The sequence below is a fragment of the Erpetoichthys calabaricus genome, chromosome 3, assembly GCF_900747795.2.
Source record: "Erpetoichthys calabaricus chromosome 3, fErpCal1.3, whole genome shotgun sequence".
Classification (NCBI taxonomy): Eukaryota; Metazoa; Chordata; class Cladistia; order Polypteriformes; family Polypteridae; genus Erpetoichthys; species Erpetoichthys calabaricus.
In genome coordinates this window covers 186,631,855-186,645,406 of record NC_041396.2, presented here as the reverse complement: position 1 = coordinate 186,645,406, position 13,552 = coordinate 186,631,855, and the positions used below count along the sequence as shown (strand labels likewise).

Genomic DNA, 13,552 nt, shown 5'->3' with positions numbered 1-13,552 from the left:
GCCCAGTATGAGTGAATGTGCCCTGTGATGAACCGACATCCTGCCCAGGGCTGGTTGCTTCCTTATCTATACTAATAAAAGGCAAAGCCCTCACTGACTGACTGACTGACTCACTCACTCACTCATCACTAATTCTCCAACTTCCTGTGTAGGTAGAAGGCTGAAATTTGGCAGGCTCATTCCTTACAGCTTACTTACAAAAGTTAGGCAGGTTTCATTTCGAAATTCTACGCGTAATGGTCATAACTGGAACCTGTTTTTTGTCCATATACTCTAATGGAGGAGGCGGAGTCACGTATCGCGTCATCACGCCTCCTACGTAATCACGTGAACTGAAAACAAGGAAGAGATTTACAGCACGAGTCAAACGCGGGAACGAAGGTAAATGACGTTAATTGTTGAGTGTCTTTTAATACTGTGTAAGCATACATATTAACACGTGCAATTAAACGTGTGCATTTACGGGGTGATTTCCCAGGCTTAAAAGCTCGCCTTTTATTAAAAAGGTAAATGCAAACTGTTTTCATTCTGAAGGGCACAAACCACATTAGATTTCATGCTCAACAGTAAGCTCAGCACACAGCTTGGTCATATTACAACCGGAGCGGCAAACTGACAACGTGGTATACAAAGAGATCCTTAACAAATAATTATTGATTCATTTTCCCTCAGTTTAAAAAGGTTTCCGTTTCTTCTTAATAAAAATTTTAAAGCAGTACTTCGCCGCTGCGAAGCGTGGGTATTTTGATATATATCAAAATATATCGCGTCATCACGCCTCCCACGTAAGCACATGAACTGACCCGCTGCCGTTTGCAAAGCCATATTCGCGAGATACAAGTTTAATGAGAAGACACGAGGTATAAACGACAGTTTGGACCACTTTGTAACAGAGTTAAAATTGCTGTAGCGAGAAACTTTTAACTGCCGGGTCTTAGCTAACATTAAATAATCCTGTGGACATCGCAACATCACACAAGAGAGCGGCTCACGTGAAGTGACTGAACGCAGCAGGAGTGATCACTTCGATGAATCAAACCTGTTCAAAAAACACATTACACAATTGATTCGGTACGAAAACAATATGAAACCGATTGTGGATTTGCGTACAGCCACTGAAACTTTGTGACGGCACAAGACTTCAGGTCACGTGTCTGCAAAAGAACCTCATTGAGGCAACTATTTTTACTGGCGGTGGCTCAGGGGAGAGAGTTTTTATTCCTCGCATCCCCGTTATACCCTCTGATCTCCCTTTTCAATTCAAACGCCTACAATTTCCACTAAGGCTCTGCTTCGCAATGACAATTAATAAGTCTCAGGGACAGACCCTACAAAAGGTTGGCATTGATTTCAGGCAGGACTGCTTTTCACATGGCCAACTATACGTTGCATGCTCAAGAGTAAGCTCATCACACAGCTTGGTCATATTACAACCGGAGGGGCGAACTGACAACGTGGTATACAAAGAGATCCTTAACAAATAATTATTGATTCATTTTCCCTCAGTTTAAAAAGGTATACTTTTCTTCTAAATAAAAATTTTAAAGCAGTACTTCGCCGCTGTGAAGCGCGGGTATTTTGATATATATATATATATATATATATATATATATAGATATATATATATATAGATATATATATATTCACGGCATTCGTAGTCTGTGTCACAATCTGATTGTATGGGTGGTTACCTACCAGGTAACGCTTGTTGTTGGCCAGCAATCTGCTAACATCCGCCACGGTGCCCTCAGTTTGTGAGGAGCAGATCATAGAATGGTTGAAATAGTTTAGTTCGATTCCCGAGAGGGAGTGCAGTGGAGTGTGTATGCCTGATGAGCCCAGAATGAGGGCGAAACACGTGTCACGTACTCTTTGCATTTGTTTGACAGTAAACTATTTCAACCATATATATATATATATATATATATATATAGATATAGATATAGATATATATATATGTCTATGTATGTATGTCTAGATATATGTAGATATGTATATATATATGTGTATATATGTAGATATGTATATATGTAGATATATGTATATATATATATATATATATATATATATATATATATATATATATATATATGTATATATATATGTGTGTATGTATGTATGTATGTGTGTATATATATATATATATGTATGTATGTGTATGTATGTAGGTGTATATGTATATATGTATATGTGTGTGTGTATATGTATGTGTATATACAGTGGTGTGAAAAACTATTTGCCCCCTTCCTGATTTCTTATTCTTTTGCATGTTTGTCACACAAAATGTTTCTGATCATCAAACACATTTAACCATTAGTCAAATATAACACAAGTAAACACAAAATGCAGTTTGTAAATGGTGGTTTTTATTATTTAGGGAGAAAAAAAAATCCAAACCTACATGGCCCTGTGTGAAAAAGTAATTGCCCCCTGAACCTAATAACTGGTTGGGCCACCCTTAGCAGCAATAACTGCAATCAAGCGTTTGCGATAACTTGCAATGAGTCTTTTACAGCGCTCTGGAGGAATTTTGGCCCACTCATCTTTGCAAAATTGTTGTAATTCAGCTTTATTTGAGGGTTTTCTAGCATGAACCGCCTTTTTAAGGTCATACCATAGCATCTCAATTGGATTCAGGTCAGGACTTTGACTAGGCCACTCCAAAGTCTTCATTTTGTTTTTCTTCAGCCATTCAGAGGTGGATTTGCTGGTGTGTTTTGGGTCATTGTCCTGTTGCAGCACCCAAGATCGCTTCAGCTTGAGTTGACGAACAGATGGCCGGACATTCTCCTTCAGGATTTTTTGGTAGACAGTAGAATTCATGGTTCCATCTATCACAGCAAGCCTTCCAGGTCCTGAAGCAGCAAAACAACCCCAGACCATCACACTACCACCACTATATTTTACTGTTGGTATGATGTTCTTTTTCTGAAATGCTGTGTTCCTTTTATGCCAGATGTAACGGGACATTTGCCTTCCAAAAAGTTCAACTTTTGTCTCATCAGTCCACAAGGTATTTTCCCAAAAGTCTTGGCAATCATTGAGATGTTTCTTAGCAAAATTGAGACGAGCCCTAATGTTCTTTTTTGCTTAACAGTGGTTTGCGTCTTGGAAATCTGCCATGCAGGCCGTTTTTGCCCAGTCTCTTTCTTATGGTGGAGTCGTGAACACTGACCTTAATTGAGGCAAGTGAGGCCTGCAGTTCTTTAGACGTTGTCCTGGGGTCTTTTGTGACCTTTCGGATGAGTCGTCTCTGCGCTCTTGGGGTAATTTTGGTCGGCCGGCCACTCCTGGGAAAGTTCACCACTGTTCCATGTTTTTGCCATTTGTGGATAATGGCTCTCACTGTGGTTCGCTGGAGTCCCAAAGCTTTAGAAATGGCTTTATAACCTTTGCCAGACTGATAGATTTCAATTATTTCTGTTCTCATTTGTTCCTGAATTTCTTTGGATCTTGGCATGATGTCTAGCTTTTGAGGTGCTTTTGGTCTACTTCTGTGTGTCAGGCAGCTCCTATTTAAGTGATTTCTTGATTGAAACAGGTGTGGCAGTAATCAGGCCTGGGGGTGGCTACGGAAATTGAACTCAGGTGTGATACACTACAGTTAGGTTATTTTTTAACAAGGGGGCAATTACTTTTTCACACAGGGCCATGTAGGTTTGGATTTTTTTTCTCCCTAAATAATAAAAACCATCATTTAAAAACTGCATTTTGTGTTTACTTGTGTTATATTTGACTAATGGTTAAATGTGTTTGATGATCAGAAACATTTTGTGTGACAAACATGCAAAAGAATAAGAAATCAGGAAGGGGGCAAATAGTTTTTCACACCACTGATATATATATATATATATATATATATAGATAGATAGATAGATAGATATGTAAATATGTATATGTAGATATGTAAATATGTATATGTATATATATGTGTCTGTATGTGTGTATATATATATATATATATATATGTGTGTGTGTATGTATGTGTATATATATATATATATATACATATATATATATATATATATATATATATATATATATATATATATATATACATATATATATACATATATATATATATATATACATATATATACATATATATATATATATACATATATATATATATATATATATACATATATATATATATATATATATGTATGTGTGTATGTATGTGTGTATATGTATGTGTATATATATGTTGATATATGTATATATATGTGGATGTGTATATGTATATATATATGTATATATGTAGATATGTGTATATGTAGATATGTATATATAAGTATATATGTTTATGTATATATATGTTTACATAACCTCTTTAACACACTACTTCTCCGCTGCAAAGCGCGGGTATTTTGCTAGTCTGTTATATTCCCCAGGAAAGGCAATAGTCCTCTGTGACCCTGACGTAGATTGAGCAGGTTTGATGAAGAATGGATTGTTCTGAAAAATGGATGAATTCCTCAAGATAAATGCATTTTCCATAAGTAAAATGTGTTTAATGAAAAAAGCCTTAATTTCAGTTTCTATTATTACAAAGTTTAGTTTACTGCTCTATTAAAATTTCAGATAGATGATCACTACACTGGCCTCTGCCATGGCTCTGGCCATAAATGAGCTTAAGAAGGATAACAAGAATGAGCTTAAGAATGAGCTTAAGTCGTCTAACATTGAGCTTAAGAAGGATAACAAAAACCGGGAAATGCGTCTATTTCAATGTTTTGATGTGAACTTTAAAGGCATGTTGGAGAAATTAGAGGAACACACCGAAGAAAATAGATCCAAACTGAAAATGCTTGCCGACCAGATTAATGATGTTACAGATCAGCTGGATGACGTTAAGCAGGCATTCACGGCTCGAGTTGAAACAGCGGAACAATTGGCGTCTAACGCCAATGAAAAAGCTACAGCTGTGAATTCCGAATGCAAAAAACTCAGAGACAGACTTGCGGCCCTGGAAGATGGGTGCAGAAGAAACAATATAAGAATTGAGGGTATACCTGAGAAACGAGAAAGCTCAAACCCAGTGAAATTTGCAGTAGAATTACTCTCTAAAATAATTGGAGATGATTTTAAACTCGATATTGAGATAGCAGCTGCTTATCGCACATACAGATCAAGCACCTTTAAACCTAGGTCTTTTATTGTCCGCTTCGAGCGATTATGATGTAAGCTTGGTGTGATGGCACTTCTCGGACACAAGCAAGAGATTATATTTGAAAATAATCTTATTCGTATTTTCCCCGACTTCTCACCATTAACAGCTGCAAAACGCGCAGCCTACTTTAACATTAAAAAGTTGCTACAGAAAGCCGATATCAAATACAGCCTCTTGTATCCCGCCAAACTGAAAGTGGAAGTTCAAGACCAATATTATGTATTTCCAAGCAAGGAGGAAGCTGAAAAGGAACTAAAGAAGCTGTTTTCGACACTTTTTTGAAAGTTAATAAGGAGCTGTATTCTGTCAAGACATGGGAAGGTCCTATCATCTGCTGTTGGATCCACTTTTAAAGAGACTGGTATTATAATTATACATCCTTTTCTTTACTTGGACATTATATGTTTATGTCTTAATTACAGTTATAGACGTAAGTGTGGAAGTAATTAAAGTAGGGTTGGGTTTTTTTTTTTACTACCTTAAAGTAGACTGTTTAACATCATACTCTTGGTTTATTGCTATTTCTACTATTTCTCCTATTACATTATACTATTACATTAGGATTTACTATGTTTATCCTAGACTACTTTTTAAGATCATTCCCAGGGTTCTTTCTTTTATTATCTTAATATCTTAAAATTACTGAAGATTATTTTAAGATTAAAGACTGTTAATGATTATATTTTCGGCAGATAGTATTTAGAATTCAGCTGCAATATATATCTCTTTGTTTAACACTAGAATTACCAGAGCCTACGAAAAAACTCGTAAATCCGTCCCACCTTAAATCACGTCTTAAATCCGTTTGCACCTCTCCGCCAGTCTTTTGTCATCTAAATGTGCTGATAAACACAAGCTACTAGCAGCCAGCTATTCCATCCCCCCACCGACTTAGAACGAACTTCTCCTAGCTCATGCCTTGCCTTGATTTGATTACAGTATCTGGGATTGAAGTGGAGTTTTAGAGTGGAAATAATATAGCGTTATTTGGAATACACGTATTTCATGTGTGTTCCGTTTCTATAGTAGTCTGTGCAAACACATTTTTAAAACAGAAACGTTTTTCATATTCTAATAGTAAATGACAAAATGTAAGCATAAACTATATAACGTATGAAGCCTGAAGTCCATATATCAAAGAAACACTTTCACAAAAGGTACAAATAAGAGAACACGTGCGCTTTTATTCAAAAATATAACTGCACAAAAAAAAAAAAAAGCCGCGTTAGCATGCCACATTGACACTCTTACTACAACCGCCACGGTGACGTAATGGTATCAGCTCCTGACTAGGAATCAGAGGGTGGCGAGTTCGATCCCGCACGGCTCCACTTCGAGAAGTGAACTGCTCTTATTCTTACAATTTTAGAACAACATCATAAATTTGATTTCAGTCTGTAACAGCCGGTGTAACTTATGATACTGGTAAAGGTTAGCTTTTTTTTTTTTTTTAATTCACTTTTCATTCTCGCAGTCGCATTCAGAATCAATCCATACAACCCCATCTGACATAAAGACACGCTATAGGTCTGCAGTGTACCACGATGCATACTACCGCCCCCCCCCCCAAAAGGGTTCTGACACACAAACGCTGGCGAAGCTGCCTTCTTCGTATCTCACCGTCACTTGAAATCAGCAGTTCTTAGCATTGAACCACGCCAGCTGTCGTATCAACCACCAACTGTAACTTGCTTTCTTTATTCTTCGGTTATAGTCTTGAATAAAAGTGCACTTTTATTTATGTGAAAACAGCTGTGTCAGATGGGGTTGGGAATGGCTGCTAGTAGCTTGTGTTTATCAGCACATTTAGATGACAAAAGACTCTGGCGGAGAGGTGCAAACGGATTTAAGATGCGATTTAAGGTGGGACGGATTTACGAGTTTTTTCGTAGGCTCTGGTAATTCTAGTGTTAAATTCTCTAACGCTGCTGCGGGGTGGGGTTTGTTTTGTTTTGGACGTGCTCTGTCTCTTTGTATGTCAGAGGACCGGGATATCGTGAAGTGGGATCAAGCCTCAAGTGGGGAGGCAAAATGGGGGGGTGGGGGATAAAGGGGGGAGAGAAGGAGAGCAGGCTATATCTAATCTATTCTTCTAATCCTTAAAACTATAAATATCAATGCAACAATAGGCTAAAATGCAATAACTCATGGGGAATTTTGAAATTAAGATTAAACTGCCTCACTACCAGTTAAGACTATAAAATGACATTAAAAACTCAGTCTCCATGATGGGACAGTTACCTTTGTGAGCTGGAATGTTAAAGGCCTGAATCACGAATTAAAGAGAAAGAAAGTATGCTCTCACCTAACAGGCTTAAACGCTAAAATAGTATTTTTACAGGAGACCCACTTACTAAGCAAGGATCAGTTCAGACTACAAAAAGACTGGACTGGCCAAATGTTCCATTCTAGCTTTATAAAGAAAATTAGAGGGGTGGGAATTCTCATACACAGAACAGTTCCATTTGTACCATCAGATGTAGTATTGAACCCTGAAGGGAGACATGTGAGGGTCATGGGCAACTTATTTAACAGTAAAATGATTTTGATAAATGTTTATGCACCCAGTGTCGATGATAAGGAATTCATGCAAAATCTATTTGCATCCATTCCCAATGTGAACACTCATAAAATTATAATGGCTGGGGACTTTAATTGTGTTTTAAATCCACTCTTAGATAGGACTCCTGTGACAGGGGGGATGACATCTAACACTGCAAAGACAATTACACAGTTTTTAAATGACCACAACTTATCAGACCCCTGGAGGTTTCTTAACCCAAACTCAAGAACATATTCGTTCTACTCACCAGTGCATTATAGCTACTCAAGAATTGATTATTATTTTATAGATAATAATTTCCTGCCTACGATTAAATCGTGCAAATACGACACAATTGTTATCTCCGACCATGCCCCTCTCGTCTTGGAGCTAAAATCATTAAGCCCCTCACACTCACCTCGCAGATGGCGTCTTAACCCTCTTCTATTGGCAGACAAGAACTGCACAAAATTTATCTCCAAACAAATCAGCTTCTTCCTAGAGACAAACACGCCCCCAGAGGTTTCAGCAGGAACACTCTGGGAAACTCTAAAGGCCTTCTTATGAGGACAGATTATTTCATATCTTTCTCACAGAAATAAATGAGAAACCAAGAAAGTGTCAGAGCTAAGAAGCGAAATTACTAGAATAGATGAAGAACAAGCCAAGCGTCCAAGTGAAGCTCTTCACAGGAAAAGGCAGGCCCTGCATACAGAACTTAACATCTTAACAACTAAAGAAACTGAACAACTTATTTATAAGTTAAGACATCATTACTATGAACACGGAGAAAAAGCTAATAAGCTTTTAGCTCAACAAATTCACAAACAAGAAGTTTGCAATGCAATACCAGTAATCACCAACACGAATGGAGAAGAAATCATTGACCATAAAAATATAATGCACGCATTTAGAGATTATTATAAATCCTTATATTCTACTGAGTTCAAAGAAGACAACACACAATCTAATGCACTTCTGGATACATTACAGACACCACAAATACATGCTTTAAGTGCTGAGGAACTGGATAAACCTCTGACGCTAACAGAATTACTAGATGCTATAAAGTCACTTCAAAGCGGGAAATCAGCAGGCCCTGATGGTTACCCCGTAGAATTTTATAAGAAATTCTCCACTCAGCTAGCTCCCCTCTTATTGGCAACATTTACAGACGCTAGAGACAACCAAATACTACCTCAAACATTTCGTCAAGCATTAATCACTGTCTTTCCTAAACAAAATAAGGACTTGTTACAATGTGCATCATACAGACCAATTTCACTCCTGAATAATGATGTTAAGATACTCTCAAAAATTCTAGCTAGAAGGATGGAGAAAGTGATGCCCTCGGTAATATCACAGGATCAAACTGGATTTATTAAAGGCCGACACCTATCTTCCAATCTCCAATGCTTGTTTAATGTTATATATTCACCAGCAAAATCAAACACCCCAGAGATATTACTATAATTAGACGCAGAAAAAGCATTTGATATCATTGAATGGAACTACCTTTTCACTGCATTGGAGAAATTTGGGTTTGGCCCGAATATTTGTGCATGGATCAAACTACTGTATACCAATCCAGAAGCTTCAGTTTGTATTAACAACATTTGCTCAGACTACTTTAAGCAAGAATGTGGTACCAGACAAGGATGTCCCTTGTCACCACTGCTGTTTGCAATCGCCATTGAACCACTGGCGGTTCGCTGTCGAAATTCTTATCAGATAAAGGGGATTATCTGAGAAGGACTGGAACAGAAAATTTCTCTATATGCAGATGATATGATTTTATATACATCAGACCCAGAAAACACTGTGCCTGCAGTTCTAACAGCACTAACAGAATTTCAGAAGATATCCGGTCACAGAATTAATCTGAATAAAAGTATACTCTTTCCAGTGAATTCACACGCATATAATATTAGATTGGACACCCTACCTTTTACCATAGCAGATCAGTTTAAATACCTAGGGGTAAATATCACAAGTAAACATAAAGCTCTTTATCAACAAAATTTTGCCGTCTGTATGGAAAAAATTAAGCAAGACTTGCACAGATGGTCAACCCTTCATCTCATTCTAGCCGGAAGAATTAACATTGTTAAGATGAAAATCCTTCCTAAACTTCTTTATTTCAAAACATTCCAATATATATCAATAAATCATTTTTTAAGCAATTAGATTCAACAATAACCTCATTCATTTGGAACTCAAAACACCCACGTATCTGAAGAGCGACCCTACAAAGACCTCAGGCAGAAGGTGGCATGGCTTTACCTAATTTTCAATTTTATTAATGGGCAGCAAACATACAAGCCATAAAAACCTAGACACAAAAAAATGAACATACACAGTCTTGGTTCACAATAGAAGTAAAATCCTGTAGTACTTCTTTATACTCCCTGCTCTGCGCTCCAATAAATGCAAGTTATCGCAAATATACTAATAACCCAATTGTGCTTTACTCACTCAGAATATGGAACCAACTTAGAAAGCATTTTAAGATGGAAAATCTTTTATCCGTGGCACCTCTGCAAGAGAACCACCTCTTTCAACCCTCGCAAACATATCCAGTTTTTAATACCTGGAAAAGTTTTGGGATTAAAATGCTCAGAGATCTTTATATAGACAACATATTTGCATCTTTTGAACAATTACGTTCCAAATTCAACCTCCCTGCTACACATTTCTTTCACTATCTTCAAATTAGAAATTTTGTTAAACAGAAACTGCCCGATTTTCCTCACCTCTACCCTTCACCATGGTGGAAAAAATACAGCTCAATTTCGAGGAATTAAACACCATTTCCGCATTATATAAAATCTTATTAGAGTCCCTACCTTTCAAAGACCCAAGAGGATATTGGGAAGAAGATCCCTTAATCAATATATCAGAAAAGGAATGGAAGGTAGCAAAGCAGAGAATTCACTCGAGTTCCATATGCGTAAAGCATAGAATTATTCAAGTAAAAATTATATATCGAGCTCATCTGTCTCGCTTAAAACTGTCCAAAATGTTTCCAGGGCAAGATCCAACCTGTGAACGCTGCAACCAAGCTCCTGCCTCACTGGGTCACATGTTCTGGGCCTGCACCAAACTAACATCATTTTGGACCAAAATTTTTAAGTGCCTTTCAGACAGCCTTGGGGTCACAATCCCTCCTAACCCATTAAACAGATGTGTTCGGGGTTCTTCCAGACAGACTTGAAGTGGAGAAGGACAAGCAAACGGTGATTGCATTCACTACACTTTTGGCACGTAGACTTATTTTGTTAAATTGGAAGAATCCTAACTCTCCTCTGATAAGTCAGTGGGAAACCGATGTTTTATATTATTTGAAATTGGAAAAAATCTAATTCTTAGTTAGAGGATCTGTACAGAATTTTTTCAAAACCTGGCAGGATCTAATCAATATTATTTTAGAATAAAAGAAATAACTATTACCGCATTTATTTTCCTTCTCCATTTTTTATTTACCTATATATATATTTCTTCCTTTCTTTTGTTTATTGTTGCCTTATTAAAAAGCCCTAAGCAATTCTCCTTTGGCTAAGCTCTCCTTCTCAGGGGTGGGGTTTGATTTGTCTTCAATTTTTTTTTTGATCTATTTGTATGGAATGATTACAATAAAATTAATAAATTAAATTTTTAAAAAAATTCAGATAAATGGGGCAAAAAAATCAAGGAACAATATATCACCCAAAATGATTTTTCTTGAGAAGATATTACTTTCATTTAATAACTGTACTTCAAATATTTTCAGATGTGCACATTATTAATGGGCAACCATGGATATTTTTTTATATGCAGATGACTCCAGGCATATTTTTATAGCTCATAGTCTACAATTCTGATAATAAATGGCATTTTCCTTTAAACCTTATACAGCTATGAGCACATTTATATAAATATTGCAAAGAGGCAAAAACTGACTAATGTCTTAAAGGCTTATATGCCAAAATCATTCACATCTACGTAAATCCCCAGTTTTTATAATGTGGCTTTAATTCAGTAGTTAATTTAAACTGAAAAGAAAAACATTTTTTCATTAAAATTATAAAGGAAAATGCCATGCTCTCTGGTATCAAGTGTACCTAGTTTTTGTGCTACATTTCAAAATAAGAGAAATGAAGAAAATGCATACATTTAGAGAAAGAGAGAGGAGGAGAAATGTATTCTTGTCAATAAGCCGCGGCTTATCTAAGGAAAAAAGTTGTGAAAATGAAAAAATAGAATATCGGCTTATACATAAGTCCGGCTTATACATCCATCGCGGGGGTTGCGTTCCAGAGCCACCCGCGAAATAAGAATATCCGCGAAGTAGAAACCATATGTTTATATGGTTATTTTTATATTGTCATGCTTGGGTCACAGATTTGCGCAGAAACACAGGAGGTTGTAGAGAGACAGGAACGTTATTCAAACACTGCAAACAAACATTTGTCTCTTTTTCAAAAGTTTAAACTGTGCTCCATGACAAGACAGAGATGACAGTTCCGTCTCACAATTAAAAGAATGCAAACATATCTTCCTCTTCAAAGGAGTGAAGCAAACTAATCAATATGTCTGTTTGGCTTTTAAGTATGCGAAGCACCGCGGCACAAAGCTGTTGAAGGCGGCAGCTCACACCCCCTCCGTCAGGAGCAGACAAAGAGAGAGGGAGAGTTTGTTTTTCAGTCAAAAATCAATACGTGCCCTTCGAGCTTTTAAGTATGCGAAGCACTGTGCAGCATGTCTTTTCAGGAATCAGCTTTACAAAAGATAGCAACGTGAAGATAATCTTTCAGCATTTTTAGACGAGCGTCCGTATCGTCTAGGTGTGCAAACAGCCCCCCTGCTCAATCCCCATACGTCAGGATCACAGATAGTCAGCGCAAGAGAGAGAGAACAGTAAGCCGGGTAGCTTCTCAGCCATCTGCCAATAGCGTCCCTTGTATGAAATCAACTGGGCAAACCAACTGAGGAAGCATGTACCAGAAATTAAAAGACCCATTGTCCGAAGAAATCCGCGATATATATTTAAATATGCTTACATATAAAATCACAATTTAAATGACCGCTACGCGCTCGTGTTGACTCGGCGATGCCCAGGGCAGAAAGAACGTGCTCCGGCCGCTCCAACCGCGCCATGCGGGGAGTGAGAGAGACGGCAATATCTCACACTCTCTCCCCCCTTAAAGAAATTAAATGGGCGCGAGTGAGACCACTGACCTCCCTCCCTTCTATTAGTTATAGGTTATAGTACGTTCGGCTTATCCATGAGTCCGGCTTATCTATGATACGATTTTATTTTAAAAATTCGTATGATTTTTGGTCTCCGGCTAATACATGAGTCCGGCTTATAGACAAGAACTTAGGGTACATATTTTTGGTTTGTTTTTAGAAATACATTCATCTATCTATTTTCTTAACCTAATTTACTCTGAATACAGTTAAGTGCAGCTGAGGTCTCCTCTGGCAGCTTTGAGAGTAAAAGGATACCACTTCATTTCTATTACATTTGTGACTGATGCCTTTATCCAAAGTAACGTTAAATACAATAGTTAACATACATTTTTATTACAACTGCAACACAAGGAGATTAAGTGTCTTGCTCAGAGTCAAATAATGAGTTACAGCTAGGAAATGAACCACCAGCCTTGTTGTTGAAAGTCCATATCCTTACTGACACAGTTCAACCTTCAGTAACACAGGTAAGCACTTGTATGCACTACAGCACTTGTTCATTGAGGACCTACTGTACCTCACTTTTTCCAGTCAGCCTCCCTCTATATTCAAACTAGGGTACAGTATTGATCAAAAAGCAGCTACAAACTGGTCAGAGAAGATGT

At 37.3% G+C, this 13,552-nt stretch overlaps 1 protein-coding gene across 3 annotated transcripts in view; it reads right to left on the bottom strand.

The window, feature by feature from the left end:
* wasf1 (WASP family member 1) overlaps positions 1–13,552 on the bottom strand; it is a 554,848-nt gene that overhangs the window by 393,722 nt on the left and 147,574 nt on the right. The window lies entirely within an intron of this gene.